General features: G+C 42.4%; 1 long non-coding RNA gene across 1 annotated transcript in view; it reads right to left on the bottom strand.

Moving 5' to 3' along the window:
- Positions 1 to 11,239, bottom strand: part of LOC126148956 (uncharacterized) — a 73,002-nt gene extending 61,763 nt beyond the window's left edge. The window contains exon 1 of the long non-coding RNA XR_007530673.1: positions 11,141 to 11,239. This is a non-coding gene — a long non-coding RNA (uncharacterized LOC126148956). The remainder of the gene's footprint in view (positions 1 to 11,140) is intronic.
- Between the last annotated feature and the right edge of the window lie 4,732 nt (positions 11,240 to 15,971).

Raw genomic sequence — 15,971 nt, 5'->3', positions numbered from 1 at the left:
GGACGCACGGAAAAAATCGTTATGTGTGAGGTTATATACAAACTAGACTTAGTACTCGATCTGTAATATTTGACAGAATACACGTCATGTTATTTGAACTCGTAATAGCGAGAAGCCACTTAAAATAACATAATCTGCACCATGCATCTGAGAAACACGGTGTAATTTTAAAGTTCAAGAGATGCTGCTGAGATTGGTTTGACAGGCGGCACACTCTGAGATCTACAAGATCTACAAGATACGGTAGAATAACATGGGATCGAACCATCGATTCGCAGCACTTTTTTACCTTAGGGCGTACAGTGTTTATATAGCGATGCTAAAGACGTTGCTGTTTGATAAACTGGAGGAGATGACAGTGGCAAGCAGTTTCCGCATATATACTAAGCCGGAACTAAACGAACTGAGACTGTTGTGCCAAATGAAGGTAATATCTAATCACAACGAAATTCCCCATGCATAAACCTTTTTCTGTTAGTGCATCCTCGACGAATACATGATGTCGTCGAAGAGCACAGTGTTTCCTGTGACTGCTGTGTATGTGCCCCCCTATTGATGCCTGTGTAACTGAAGCAGGGAAGGTAAGGCTGAAATACAGGGCGACTGGTAGGTAGGGAAAGAGAAGAAAGCTCGCATGAACGGCATTGGTAAGTGGAATTATTGTCAGATTAGCCCCTGTGGAAGCACCTCATTAGAGTAAATTAAAGTACGTCCTTGTTTTGCATTTTAAAGCGAAACATTTCATCACCCAAATGAATCAAAGCAGTACAACATGTTTTAGGTGAATGAAGAAATTTTGGTATTGTCAGACAATAAATCTACAAGTAAGGGTAAACGGCTGGAAAGTAATTCAAATCCATACACCAGCATATGGATACAAATGAGTTGATAATTACTGTTGTTCGATTTTTTCAACTCCTGTATGGGGTACAAGTAAATGATAAAAAGCAAACGATAATTGAAGCCTATAGGAAATCTACCCAACTCTATACGGAAATGCTCTTGAGAGACGATATCAAGTTTCTGTTGTTTCTCGAACAAACTTCATCATCGTAACATTCGAGTTATTTCCACCAATTGTTCTTACCTTTAATTGTAATAGCTCAGATACTTATAGCTACATTATTACAGTTCGCTGTCGGTTAGTAATAGTAATAATAATAACAATAAAGCAAAGCCATCGAAAGATTAGAGAGGTGTTCTTTCCTAAATCCGTTGCAGTGCTTTAAATTCTCGTTCTTTGTAGAAATGGAGGCGAAATAAACAGAACGAAGGCATATGACTTGTAACTGGTAAGAGTGTAGAAGCGTGGAATGTTCAGACAACAGCCAATCCTTACTGTGTCACGATTCCTTGCATTTCAGTGTAACCAGCCGCCTCTGAAATGGACGCTTTTAATTAGTATACCTGTAGCGAACAGTAACGATTCTGATTTCATTGAATAGGTGTACATACACGAAACAGCCAAAAACGTGCTTATCAAGCTACTAGAAACTCACATATATAGGTTGAACATATATAAGTGCAGATATTTTTATACGTGGTACTTTAACACGTATAAACATTAGTGTTTCGGTTGTTTTTTCTTTGCATCGAACAGTTTTCCCACAGATATGTCACAAACACGACCTGATGTTTACTGCGGAGCTGTGCCTGGGCAACGAAGTGAAAGTCACCTGGCGGTATAGATAACCCGTTCTGCGCCCATGCAGCCACACTTCAATAACTGACCTGCTACCCATGGGAAAATAAGCATTAATGGCTATCTCTTGCCACATATACTTGAGTGCTGAAAACGTACGACTTATAATAACTATAATTAATAGTCTGCAAAGCATGTAAATGCTGCTGTAATGTTGTTCAGCACACCGTCCTCATTCACCAATAGGAATTCTGCTCTTATACCCATTACATCCTTTATATGCATCGTATTGCACCGTACTGGAAGAAGCTTACATAATCATTATCGAAGAGTGGAACATAACTACGTCTGAAACTTCCTGGCAGATTAAAACTGTGTGCCGGACCGAGACTCGAGCTCGGGACCTTTGTCTTTCGCGGGCAAGCGCTCTACCAACTGAGCTACCCAAGCACGACTCACGCCCTGTCCTCACAGCTTTACTTCTGCCAGTATCTCGTCTCCTACCTTCTAGACTTGCCCGCGAAAGGCAAAGGTCCCGAGTTCGAGTCTCGATCCGGTACACAGTTTTAATCTGCCAGGAAGTTTCACATCAGCGCACACTCCGCTGCAGAGTGAATATCTCATTCTGATAACTATATCTCTTTTTTTAATGTTATAGAGGTTCATAGGTAGCGGATGTGGCGGATAAACATTGAGATCTCTAGTTAGGGTATGCTGTTTGGGAACAAAGGTAATAAAATAGCTGTATTTCATCAAGGAGTGTAACTTCATCGGAAAAAAATTGGTAAGTACAGGAGAATCACCAAACTTCGGCGAAGTTTAAGAATTAGCACAGGTGACGTTATTTTTGCATTCTAAGAACGAGGCTATAAATGTAGGTGGCACTGTAAACGCTAAATGGAAATCATAAAAAGCGATTTGTGACCTTTTTTTACATATCTGCTTGCTCTTCATCACATTCCTCGTACACAGCATCGACCACTCTCGTGTAAAGTTGATAGCAGCGAAGAAACAGAAACCGCAGCGTTAGCATAAAAGAAGATAAAGAAGTCGGAGCAGTTAACAATGTAACACCGTGATTACTTTTTCTCCGGGCGTGGTGGTCGAGCGGTTCTAGGCGCTTCAGTCCGGAACCACACGGCTGCTACGGTTGCAGGTTCGAATACTGCCTCGGGCATGAATGTGTGTAATGTCCTTAGGTTGGTTAGGTTTACTTAGTTCTAAGACAAGGGTACTGATGACCTCAGATGTTAAGTCCCATAGTGCTTAGAGCCATTTGAATCTTACTTTTTCACCCACGTGTGATGACATAGAGAGCGCGTCCGTTACACAAATCGTTTCCTAGGATTTTAAAAATAGCTGCAAATGTCTACCGTCAGCAACTTAGAGCTAAGCTAACGTAAAAGAACGTAAAATATTGTATCAAGTATGGAACGGGAGTGCACGTCCACAGCCCAGCAACATGTCATAATCAGTAGCCAAGTAACTTGGTTGGTAGACACTTTGTGTTCCTTCAGAAGTACTCAGATTTTCCTGGTCTCTGTTGTATAATCCTAATAAACACGGTTCTTCTAAAACTTGCTTCACTTCCATAGAATCAAATTTTAAAATTTTTGTTTAAAATACGGAAGTTTAAATTCATACGCGACGCAAGTCATATCACAACTTTTACTAAGATTAAGAAAACGATACGAGCTTTTACATTAAGAGACGATATTGTCCACCCACGCATACTGAAACTCAAACGTGACACGTTTCAGTAGTTTAGTTGAATTACATCGCAGGAGGTGCCCTCTAGCCACGATCTTTCGCCGCCAGGTACACGGCTTTTTGCAACGCGAAGAGCGATCCATCACGGCCATCGATTACGGTGAAAGCGCGAGGTAGGCGCCTGTGTTCGATCGTCTTCCCGTCGGCGTCCGGGTAACCAGTGCGAGGAGCTCTTCGACCCTCTCGTCGGCTGGGAGAACGTTTTTAATATTTGTAACGGTCTCAAGAAAATGTGTATTCTTGTAGTGGCTAATTCCATTCTAGTCGACTGCACTTGCGATTGGTGTTTCAAAAGGTACCATATCGGTATTTGTACCGCATACAGGGAAAGAGGAAAAATTTCATCAGGTAAGGCAGAACCTGGACAAAACTGTGAGTTGATGATTGTGACTAAATGTCAGACAGAGGACGAAAACTGCAAAAGTCACTGTTGAGCTGAATGTCGCACTCGCGAATCCCAACAGCACCAAAACAACGCAAAGGGAGCACCATAAGCAGGTAATTCCACAGCGAGCTGGAATTTCAAAAGCCACTCATCAGTGATGTAAATACCTGCAGTAAGAAAACGTGGTGTCGAAGCCATAACACCGGTACTATGGAGCAATGAAAGAATTTCATTTGTTCGGATGGATATCATTTCATACTGCTTCCAACTTCTGGATGATATCACGTCCCAAGGGTGAAACATGGTTGGAATACGGTGATGATTCTGCAACCATATTGTTGTATTCCATGGGCCCCACAGGTACTCTGCAGGGCCGCGTTGCTGCGAAGGATTACGATACCATTCTTGTCAGGTCCATCCCATGGTACAATATTTGTTCCCCAATGCTGATGCTGCGTTCCAAGACGATCTCTGTTTACACAGCTCGCATAGTCCAGGGTTCGTTTCGTGAGCACAAGGATAAAGTGTCGATGTCTCCAGTGCACCACATTCACCATATCTCAGTATTATTGAGCATTTGTGGTATACTCTGGGGAGAAGGTTGCGTATCGCTATCCACCGCCAACGCCATTACCTGAAGTTGCCAGTATTTGGCAGGAAGCATGGTATAAGATTCCCTTGAAAGTCATACAGGTCATGTATTTATCCATTCCGACACGACTGGAAGCTGTTGTGAATGCGAACGGGTTTCCGACATCGTATTTGACATGGTAGTGTGTTGAGTTTTTGATGTTTCCATATTTTTGTTAAACCCCTGTGTAAGGTAAAATGCTGCATGTAGGATGAAGCAGAACTCCACGGACAAACTTTTAGACGTGGTAGTATTGTCCGAAATAAGAAAAAATGTGTGCAGTAAAAATGGGCTCTAAGGTGCATATCTCAAGAGCTATGAGCACTTAGCAACCTTTGCTACTGTGAAACACTTCTCTTCTACTGAACAGCTACACCTAGCATATTACACCTCATATTTACTAGTCACTGAAAAGCAAAGAGTTTCCAGTAAAAGAGATGTTTTCAGAGAATTCAGGCATTGTCATTGTTGAGTGTCTACATTAGTAACGTTCTGGCTGTTTGGCTGTTAAGCCAACGTCGTGCGTCTTATTCTGCTGCGTTATCGGAAAGTTGTCACGGTTGCCCCCCACGTCGATCCTCGCAGCTTCTGTATTATGTGGTTATTTGACACAGCCTTTCCACGTGTATTGAAATGGCTATGTGCTGCTTGTAGTTGAGAGTCCCGTCCACTATAAAACCTATTGGAACAACATCTACAAGCAAAGTACCTTCACAGTAATCACCACTAACTACAACACTCTTCTGACATCGGCTGTAAAGCTGCTGGAAACTGACAGCAACGCTTCTTGTGGAATCGTCGAAGCAGCATGGTCAAGTGCTGTGGGATATCCGCACTGCTACAGGAGATGAGAGCTACAAACACGATCCGGAGAAGAGCCTACAGTCAATGAAATGGTGTTCATAGTGTTCCCCGCCTCCCTCGGCTTGAAATGCATGGTGAATCGTAGCCTTGCTGCCGAAAAATGCCATCAACATCGTCTTAATCTTGGATTTTGTCAGCCGACTTCTTTGGGAGGCAGGGAAGACGCGTACACGTTCGATGGCAGTTTCGAAAAGCTTTCCAACCATTGTTAGAATACAGTTAATGATGATTACTTTGAGGACCAGCAAAGGTATTTTGTTTGTAACTGTAGTTTCTTTTTTTTTATCGGAGACCATCAACCGAACAATTCAGAATCACCTTGTATTTTGGACAAGCTTTGTATCTGATTTGAGACCCATTTACGTTTATTTCCGTTTCTGATTAACTGTGTTATTATTCAGATGGTAGCATAAACATCCCGTCTTGCTACCATTTGGGATCAGTCTCCATTTACTGTAATTTTTTTCAAGACATGCAAGATCGTTTGACAAGGGATTTCAGATCGATTCCGTATTTCTGGATTTCCGGAAGGCTTTCGACACTGTACCACACGAGCGGCTTGCAGTGAAATTGCGTGCTTATGGAATATCGTCTCAGTTATGTGACTGTATTTGTGATTTCCTGTCAGAGAGGTCACAGTTCGTAGTAATTGACGGACAGTCATCGAGTACAACAGAAGTGATTGCTGGCGTTCCCCAAGGTAGTGTTACAGGCCCTTTGCTGTTCCTTATCTATATAAACGATTTGGGAGACAATCTGAGTAGCCGTCTTAGCTTGTTTGCAGATGACACTGTCGTTTATCGACTAATAAAGTCATCAGAAGATCAAAACAAATTCCAAAACGATTTAGAAAAGATTTCTGAATGGTGCGAAAATTGGCAGTTGACCCCAAATAACGAAAAGTGTGAGGTCATCCACATGAGTGCTAAAAGGAATTCGTTAAACTTCTGTTACACGTTAAATCAGTTTAATCTAAAGGCCTTAAATCAACTAAATGCCTAGGTATTACAATTACGAACAACTTAAATTGGAAGGAACACATAAAATATGTTGTGGGAAAGGCTAACCGAAGGCTGCGTTTTATTGGCAGGACACTTAGAAAATGTACCAGATCTGCTAAGGAGACTGCCTACACTACGCTTCTCCGTCCTCTTTTAGAATACTGTTGTGCGGTGTGGGATCCTTACCAGATAGGACTGACGGAGCACATCGATAAAGTTCAAAGAAGGGCAGCACGTTTTGTATTATCGCGCAATATGGGAGAGAGTGTCACAGAAATGATACAGGATTTGGGCTGGACATCATTAAAAGAAAGGCGTTTTTCGTTGCGACGGAATCTTCTCACGAAATTCCAATCACCAACTTTCTCCTCCGAATGCGAAAATATTTTGTTGACACCGACCTTCGTAGGGAGAAACAATCATCACGATAAAATAAGGGAAATCAGAGCTCGTACGGAAAGATATAGGTGTACGTTTTCTCCACGCGCTTTACGAGATTGGAATAATAGAGAATTGAGAAGGTGATTCGATGATTTCCATGTCGTCTACATATGCAAATATTCTGATTCCTGCTTCTGAAATGTCAGCTACGTATAGGTTTAAGAGAGTTGGATTCAATAGCGAACCCTGAGGTAGGCCATTATTCGGGCTCTTCTGCGGTTTCTTTTATTTTTTTTTTTTATTTTTTTTTTTTAAACACTGATTTACTTGGAAGAATCCGTAACCAAGAATGTTGTTCTGGAGCCTAGCTAGTGTCCTACAAGGAATTGCAGAAGAAATTTACACTGAAAATCGCAAAATGAAATAGGCCGCAGTGATATCTATAAACACGGTTTATGTGTTTTGTTACTACTGGACACCAGCTTTAGTTCATATTGTTAAGCTGCGTAGCAGATCCGCATGGCTTTGACCCCGTTTAAAATCAAGTTTTTTCTTTGCAATGTTTCCACCAATATCATGCGTTATTACGTTGAGAGTCAACCGTTTCAGAAATTTCTAGTAGGAACTTAGGGTGGCTACAGATCGGTAATTCTCTGCGTTTTCTTTTGATTTTCCTGGCCTTAGGATGGCTATCACGTTTGCTTTCTTGAAGCCCTTTGGAAGGAAACCCGATTCGAGAATATCAGTGAAGAAGCGGCCATATTTCCTGAGGTTAGTAACGAGTTCATTGAGGAAACCGTCAAATCCTGGAGTCTTGCCTCTTTTTAAGCTGTGTAGTATTACGGACATTTCGTCAGTAGCAAACGGGGCTGCATATTTCGTATTTTCTCGGAATATTTCTATTAGAATGAATGGCTCTGAGCACTATGGGACTTAACATCTACGGTCATCAGTCCCCTAGAACTTAGAACTTATTAAACCTAACTAACCTAAGGACATCACACAACACCCAGCCATCACGAGGCAGAGAAAATCCCTGACCCCGCCGGGAATCGAACCCGGGAACCCGGGCGTGGGAAGCGATAACGCTACCGCGCGACCACGAGATGCGGGCTATTTCTATTAGAAGTTTAAGTTCTTGTTTGATATTCCTTGTAGGCGCTCGTTCTTTTGGAGCTCTTGCTATTGATGTTATACGGAGTGGTACTTGATATGCAGTCCGTCCTGGTTCTTCTCGGGATATCTGTTGACTGGCTCCCACCTTTATTGACAGGCTCCATGCTTTGCTACTAGACTGCCTGAAATCGGTATTCTCAGTCAGTTCAGCCCATATTTGTCTTCGTGCAGTGTCTGGGCTGTGGAGTAGGTCATCTGCTATATCGGGGACTCTGCTTTCCACTAATTGTTGACAGAGAGTTTCGCTGCTGTTATTCCTGCGTCTTATGTACTCATTGCGGCGTCCTCTTGCGATGTGTTTTTCATTGTAGTTACTTCGAGTGGAGGGTATTCACCCAAGGCATTTATCGAGGTCGGATGTAAGGTTTGTTCAGTTTACCTTCTTGAAGTTCCATCGATATCTAGGAAAGACTCTCATTATTGGAACTCGGATTCCAATTTCCAGCAGTATTGCATGGTGTCGGCTTATCGGAAAATCTCTGAGAACTCTTCTGGAAATTTGAATGGGTTGATTGTTTAGCTTGTTTACTACAAAAGCCAGGTCAGTATTATATTCCCTATTCCAAGCAAAAGACTTTAAGCTATTCCGGTAACTGACGTCCGACACATGATGAAGACCATGCTCCTCAGTCCATTTGCTAGAGCTTCGCTTTTCAGATCATTTCTGCTGTACTTATAGTTAACATGGTCGCTGTTATGTAAGTCTGTAGGCTTTCGTGGCCGTTGTCACTGAAGTTAAAATCTTCTGGGTTATTAGGCCGCGTAGTGTTTCTTCTAAAATGATCAGCGTTTCGAACCCTCTGCTGAGATCTTCCTCAGGATCTTCTGGTGTCCACTACTGCTAGAACACTCTTCTAAAATGATCAACGTTTCGACTTCTCTGCTGGGATCTTCCTCAGGATCTTCTGGTGTCCACTATTGCTTGTGTTCTAGGAGTAGTGAACACCAGAAGCTCCTGAGGAAGATCCCAGCAGAGGTGTCGAAACGTTGATCATTTTAGAAGAAACATGACGCAGCCTAATAACCCAGAAGTTTTTAACTTCAATGGTTGCTGTTAGTCTCACCTGTACATAGTTAGAAGTGACTGAGTTATCATCAGGTCTACAGGCCATGAGGTGGAAGGTGGACTGTATGTATTTACTGTAGTCAAATCCCCAACAGTAATTACGATCGAGTGAATATCGCTGTGGGTATTGGTAGAGACCAGGTTAAAATTTTCAATAGCACTTCGGAAATAGGTAATAATACCACGTATGTAATGGCAGGTGATGCACATGATCACATTCAAGTATTTTAGCTCTGTGTCGTGCCTGTTCCTTGTTTCCAGAGTGGGCTTCTTGAACGAGTGCTACGCCTATCCTGAGAGCCCATAGTAGATATTTTTGCACTTTGATATGTTTCTTTCTTCAGTATTCACTTGGCAGATTTGGATTAAGTCTCCATTAGCTCCAGTCAGGTAATCCTTAAATGGACTGTTCTTATTTGCCATGTGTACTAAATTTCCAGCTGATCCTAGGATTGTGTGACTGCCAGTACATTGCTGGTTCTGTTGCGTTACTAATGATTATGATGATGATGCTTTCTTTGTGGGGCACTCAACTGCGCGGTCGTCAGCGCCTGTACAAAGTCCCATATTGTACACAATCCAATCCAGCCTTTGTCACGAATGATGAAGATGATGATGATGAAAAGATGAGGACAACACAAACACACAGACCCCTGGCAGAGAATTTCCCCAACTCGATCAGGAATCGAACCCGGGACCCTGTGATCGAGAGGCAGCAACGCTAGCCACTAAACCACGAGCTGCGGACTTAAGCGTTACTAAGGATCCACTTATAGAATTTTTGGTACAGACGCCAACTAACTTTACACTCAAGTATGGTGATATAACTGCTTCACATACATAGTTAATGTTGGCAGTAATTCCATATTACGAACCATATTACTCTTCAGACAGATGCTTTACTGTGTTTGAACTGTGATACAAGTAATAAATGAAAAGCACCAGTTTGCTTTTGTTCTACAATATTACTTTTATTGTAAACCGGTTTTCGGCTTACAAGGCCATCTCCAGACATTTACTGAGATGGCCTTGTAAGCCGAAAACCGGTTTACAATAAAAGTAATGTTGTAGCACAAAAGCAAACTGGTGCTTTTCATTTATCATAATGTTGTTCTATCAAGAACCGACGGAAGATTCTGTTAATGTGATACAAGTAGTTTCTAGTCGTCATTTTCCTACCAAGAGAAAACGAGTACTACATTCATTGTTTTACTGGTATTTGCATTTTGATAGTCATGACTTGAATCATTACTGATTCCCGCGTAAGAAACTAAAGCAGTCCAAAAGTACGAGGCGTATTCGGAAAGTAAGATCTGATGAGGAGCGAAATGGAAACTATTAAGAAAATCCTATGGAACTTTGCACAGATGTGTTGGGCAGTGTCTTTAGTGCGCCTGTCGATCGCTTCACGTCGCTCTTTTCAGTTCAGGGCGCAAAGTGATCACATAGAAATTCCTAAAACAAGTGTCTTCCGCCAATTATGTGTATCTGGTGAGAGATTTCGCCTGAAGATATGCAGCCCACATAACACAAATGTCATGCGGTCCTTTTTTCAAGACAATTTTCAGTCGCATTCTGCAGGGGCAATGAGGACGCTCCTGCAGCGTTTTCAATGGGAAGTGTTTGATCACCCACAAAAAACAGCCTTTAATTGGCTCCCTCCGTTGTTCATCTCTGCTCACTTGAACCGCTGGCTATGAAGTTAACATTTTGGCACAAAAAATGAAAGGCAGACAAGTGTAGAGAATTGGCGGAAAGCACAGGCGTCTGATTTCTGTGACGAGGATACTGGAACGTTTGTACAACGCCACGAAAAATGTCTAAGTCGGAGCGGCGAATGTTTGATCAGTTTTCGAAGTATGAAACGCAGACTACACGATGCACCGCTAAGAGCTTTTGAGAAAAACTTTCAAGAATCATTCAGTTATTTCTGGAAAACACCGAATGGCGAACTCCATAACAACTGGAGTTTAAGTAAGGTGTAAACAAAGATTTGATATTCACTATCCTCTGATGGACTTGGAATTAGTTCCTGAACCTGATACACCACAAACCGCATTTCAGAAATTGTGTTCACACTGTCAAAGTGAATCTCGGTGAAGTCACGTCCGAAGCGAACATAGCTTGATATGTATGCGTAACAGAAATTCATTCGAATTGGTACTGTCGCAGTGCTTGAAGCATTTCATTTAGGATAAATATTAAAGAATATTCATCAGCCTACCTGTGCTTATTTTGACGATTCATTTTCCATCTGTGACATCACTATTTAGAGCTGTGTTCCCGGCGAATGTTACGATGCAGCATAAGCATCAGCTCCTGTGAAAGAACATAACATCAGAGGAATTACAGTTTTATACACAAAGGCGCTAAACAAGTTGAATAAAAATTCAACTGTTGCAGTACTCTGGATAATGAATACTAGGCTAAAATTAGAGGTGTTCAAACAATAGCTCTCATTCGTAAATGGAGCAGGAAGGACGAGTGGAAATGTAGATGTATTACTGTAGAAATGATTTTCTGTGTTGTCGATAAAAACACAAGTGACTTTAAATAAAGGTAAATATTTCGAAGTTTCTGGAGTACACAAAAAAGTGACAGGGGTGGCAGACTTTTGGACTGAACCTCTAAGTGTATTCTCATCAAAGCTCGAAACTGTGGGCTTTTGGTTATCGTAAACTGGGCTTAGGTGGCCATACTGGCTACTTCTTGAAACTGTAACCAAAAACTTGATAGACGATATTACAATCTGAGAATGAGAGACACACTTTTAAGATTTATTGAAATCAAACGCTCCAATTTCCAATCAGACTCTTCAGTTGCCAATAATGTTGTAATTTCTTTCAAACAACCGGTTTTGACTCAATTACAGATCGTTCTCAAGTGTTTTGGTATTTATGCGGAGATACCACTGTTAAATAATAAAACATGACAATTCGGACTACCTGCGTCTTTGGTAGCTGAAATAAAGAAAACAAGCAGTTTTACGTATTTTATTATGTGAATATGCTGTCCTCAGCATAAACCATGGTTGCATGAATAAAACTACAACATTATTACCATGTGGAGCGTTTGATTTCAATATTCTAACAATCATCTCTTCCACCTCGAGAAACTTAACTATTCTCTCATGGACAAGACAACTCTTTTAAGGTCCGGAAATGTGCCATACAGTTTGGAAATAGGTTAATATTGAGTTTCTGTGCCCTGTGTCATTTAAATTGTCATGGAAACTTTTGTGAATGAAACAGGAAAATAACAGGTCAAGAGTATATCCGACATCATTAATATGAGGGGAGAGGGGACGGGGTCTTATCGTGAATTGTTGTTTCTTAATATGAAATTGAGGCTCGCTGGAATCTTCGGCCATTGATTAAGTTACATACTAGTTTCATTTAAGAGGAAAACAGAGGCTTGTTTAGTTTATCTATGAACACTGCTTATCAGAAACCATTAAGGAAATTGCTTTCTCTGTCTCTGTATTAACAGTTCTTTCTCTTTTATGGTCAATCCTGTCTATCGCTTGCCCTTTGTCCCGCGGTTACGGGTAGTCGGCCATGGTTAATCGGATTTGGCATGTTAATTTTAAGGGGTGGCCGGATGCCCTTCCTGCCGCCATCCCGTACCCCCCAGGACGGAATTACTGCACCCCAACTGTCTGTGTCTAGTGGATCCATGAAAGAGTGTGAATGTGTTCAGTGTCTGCGAGCCATGCAACTAAGGCGGAACGTGGGGACCAGCCCAGTATTCACCTAGCAGGATGGGGAAAACCGCCTAAAAACCACATTCAGGCTGGTCAGAACACCGGCCCTCGTCATCATTCAGCCGGGCGGATTCGATCTCGGGTGCGCGCCTTCGCGAGTCCAGGAAGCAGCGCGTTACTGCTCGCAGCTACCCTGGCGGGTTTTTATAGTCAGTCCATACTGATTAAAATAATCTCGTGATGTCTGAAATTAGACCGTAGCTACTTTTAATAAATTTTGAATGGAATTTGTCTCTTCTCGGTGTTGACGGTCAGAAAAGCACTATAGTAGAGCGATGCATCTTATAGGAGGTTTGAGGCTCTGAGCACTATGGGACTTTACATCTGAGGTAATCAGTCTCCTAGAACTTGGAATTACTTAGACCTAACTAACCTAAGGACATCACACACATCCAAGCCCGAGGCAGGATTCGAACCCGCGACTGTAGCGGTCGCGCGGTTCCAGACTGAAGCGCCTAGAACCGCTCGGCCACCGCGGCCGGCAGGAGGTTTGAGGGAAAGGGAAAAGTAGACTAAAGCAGGTTAAAGGAAGCAGGAAAATACAAGTTGAAAACACAGAAAAAGGGAAGTAAATGGAGAAACGAAAGAAATACAGAAACAATACTAATGATGAAAGGTAAACACAGAAATCAGATTACAATAAACAAATAAAAATACAGCAGGATCAACGTACGCCAGGAAGGAAACTGAGAGCGGGAAAGGTGAGGGCTTCACTAGGTAAAGGAAAGAAGAAACTAAAAAAAGGAAACGAATAATGCAAATAGACGAAGTCAAAAAAAAAAAAAATGTTCAGATGTGTGTGAAATCTTACGGGACTTAACTGCTAAAGTTATCACTCCCTAAGCTTACACACTACTTAACCTAAATTATCCTAAGGACAAACACACACAACCATGCCTGAGAGAGGACTCGAACCTCCGCCGGGACCAGCCGCACAGTCCCTGACTGCAGCGCCTTAGACTGCTCGGCTAAACCCATGCGGCGACGAAGTCAACGGCGGAGGTGATAAGGAAGACAGAAATGGAGAGGATACAGTAATAAGCTGAAATTAATGGTAGAAAAACTTGATTAATAAAAGAGAAGAGAAACTGAAACAAAAAAGAGGACAATAATCCGAGAAAGGAACCAGTCGACTCAAAGAAAAATAGAACGAAAGGATTACGAAGAAAGAAATAGCATCAAGTTATTTCACAGAAACTAGAAACCAGGTCTGAGACCTTTTCTTTGTATTACATCAGGTCATTTATGACACTAGAAGTAAACGAATTCGATGGTCTGGTTACGTACAAGGCTGCCGCGAGCGAACAAGAGAACTGACTGATGTACACTCCCAAACAAATTAGAAACGTATGTGACACTGTTGACAGATGATATGCGCTACGATCCCTGCTCCGTATTTGAGACCACTCGGGAGGGTTAACTAAACATGCAAATTGTTCAGCCTTACGGAGAAGTAGCGCGAAACGGGCGGATGTCCCCCGAGGCGGAGCGGAAGAGCTAGTCCGGGATTTTCGCCACGGTAAAGATGGGGACCAGTCGGCGTGTCCGGTCGCCGGCTGGTTTCTCTGCGGCCACGGAGCCCCCGCTCTGCTCTGCTCTGCTCGGCAGAGTTTCGAGTTAAGATTCCGCCAAGTTAAACAGGAGCCGGCGGCGCAACATCTCAGGTTAAACGCGGCGTGACGGCAGCCCGCCGTCGCTGGTGCAACATTTATCTCGCGGACATCTCGGCCGACCCGAGAGCCAAGTGGCGGCAAGCGCCGGCGAGCACAGCCCGCACGCACTTCTGCGACCAGCCGCCGCCGGCGCCCCCACAACGTATCACGCTAACGACTGCGCTCCCCAGTGCGCGTCCAAACAACCTGGTAACACTCCTCTGCACCATACATTCATCTAACTTGTCTGAAATGGCGACCGTTCTCAGGGTACTCTCAATGTATTGACGGGATCGGTGATTTTACTTTTTTTACTACTTTAGAAACTCATTTGATTAAATACCATACCAGACTTCGAGAAGAATATAATAATTCCAATCCCAAAGAAAGCAGGTCTTGACAGATGTGAAAATTACCGAACTATCAGTTTAATAAGCCATGGATGCAAAATACTACCACGAATTCTTTACAGACGAATGGAAAAACTGGTAGAAGCCGACGTCGGGGAAAATCAGATTGGATTCCGTAGAAATGTTGGAACACGTGAGGAAATACTGACCCTACGACTTATCTTAGAAAATAGATTAAGGAGACGCAAACCTACGTTTCTAGCATTTGTAGACTTAGAGAAAGCTTTTGACAACGTTGACTGGAATACTCTCTTTCAAATTCTGAAGGTGGCAGGGGTAAAATACAGGGAGCGAAAGGCTGTTTACAATTTGTGCAGAAACCAGATGGCAGTTATAAGAGTCGAGGGGCATGAAAGGGAAGCAATGGTTGGAATGGGAGTGAGACAGGGCTGTAGCCTATCTCCGATGTTATTCAATCTGTATATTGAGCAAGCAGTAAAGGAAGCAAAAGAAAAACTCGGAGTAGGAATTAAACTCCATGGAGAAGAAATTAAAAGAATGAGCACTTGCTCGCGAAAGGCAAAGGTCCAGAGTTAGAGTCTCGGTCCGGCACACAGTTTTAATCTGTCAGGAAGTTTCAAGAAATTAAAACTTTGAGGTTCACCGATGACACTGTAATTCTGTCACAGACAGCACAGGACTTCGAAGAGCAGCTGAACGGAATGGACAGTGTCTTGATAGGAGAATATAAGATGAACATCAACAAAAGCTAAACGAAGATAATGGAATGTAGTCGAATTAAGTCGGGTGATGCTGAGGGAATTAGATTAGGAAATGAGACACTTAAAGTAGTAAATGAGTTTTGCTATTTGGGGAGCAAAATAACTAATGATAGTCGAAGTAGAGAGGATATAAAATGCAGGCTCGCAATGGCAAGGAAAGCGTTTCTGAAGAAGAGAAATTTGTTAACATCGAGTATTGATTTGAGTGTCAGGAAGTCGTTTCTGAAAGTATTTGTATGGAGTGTAGCCAAGTATGGGAGTGAAACATGGACGATAAATAGTTTAGACAAGTAGAGAATAGAAGCTTTCGAAATGTGATGCTACAGAAGAACGCTGAAGATTAGATAAGTAGATCACATAGCTAATGAGGAGGTATTGAATAGAATTGGGGAGAAGAGGAGTTTGTGGCAGAACTTGACTAGAAGAAGGGATCGGTTGCTAGGACATGTTCTGAGACATCAAGGGATCACCAATTTAGTATTGGTGGGGAGGGTGGAGGGTAAAAATC

The sequence above is a fragment of the Schistocerca cancellata genome, chromosome 2, assembly GCF_023864275.1.
Source record: "Schistocerca cancellata isolate TAMUIC-IGC-003103 chromosome 2, iqSchCanc2.1, whole genome shotgun sequence".
Taxonomy (NCBI): Eukaryota; Metazoa; Arthropoda; class Insecta; order Orthoptera; family Acrididae; genus Schistocerca; species Schistocerca cancellata.
The sequence above is the reverse complement of the archived record's forward strand: the minus strand, read 5'-3'. Positions and strand labels throughout refer to the sequence as shown.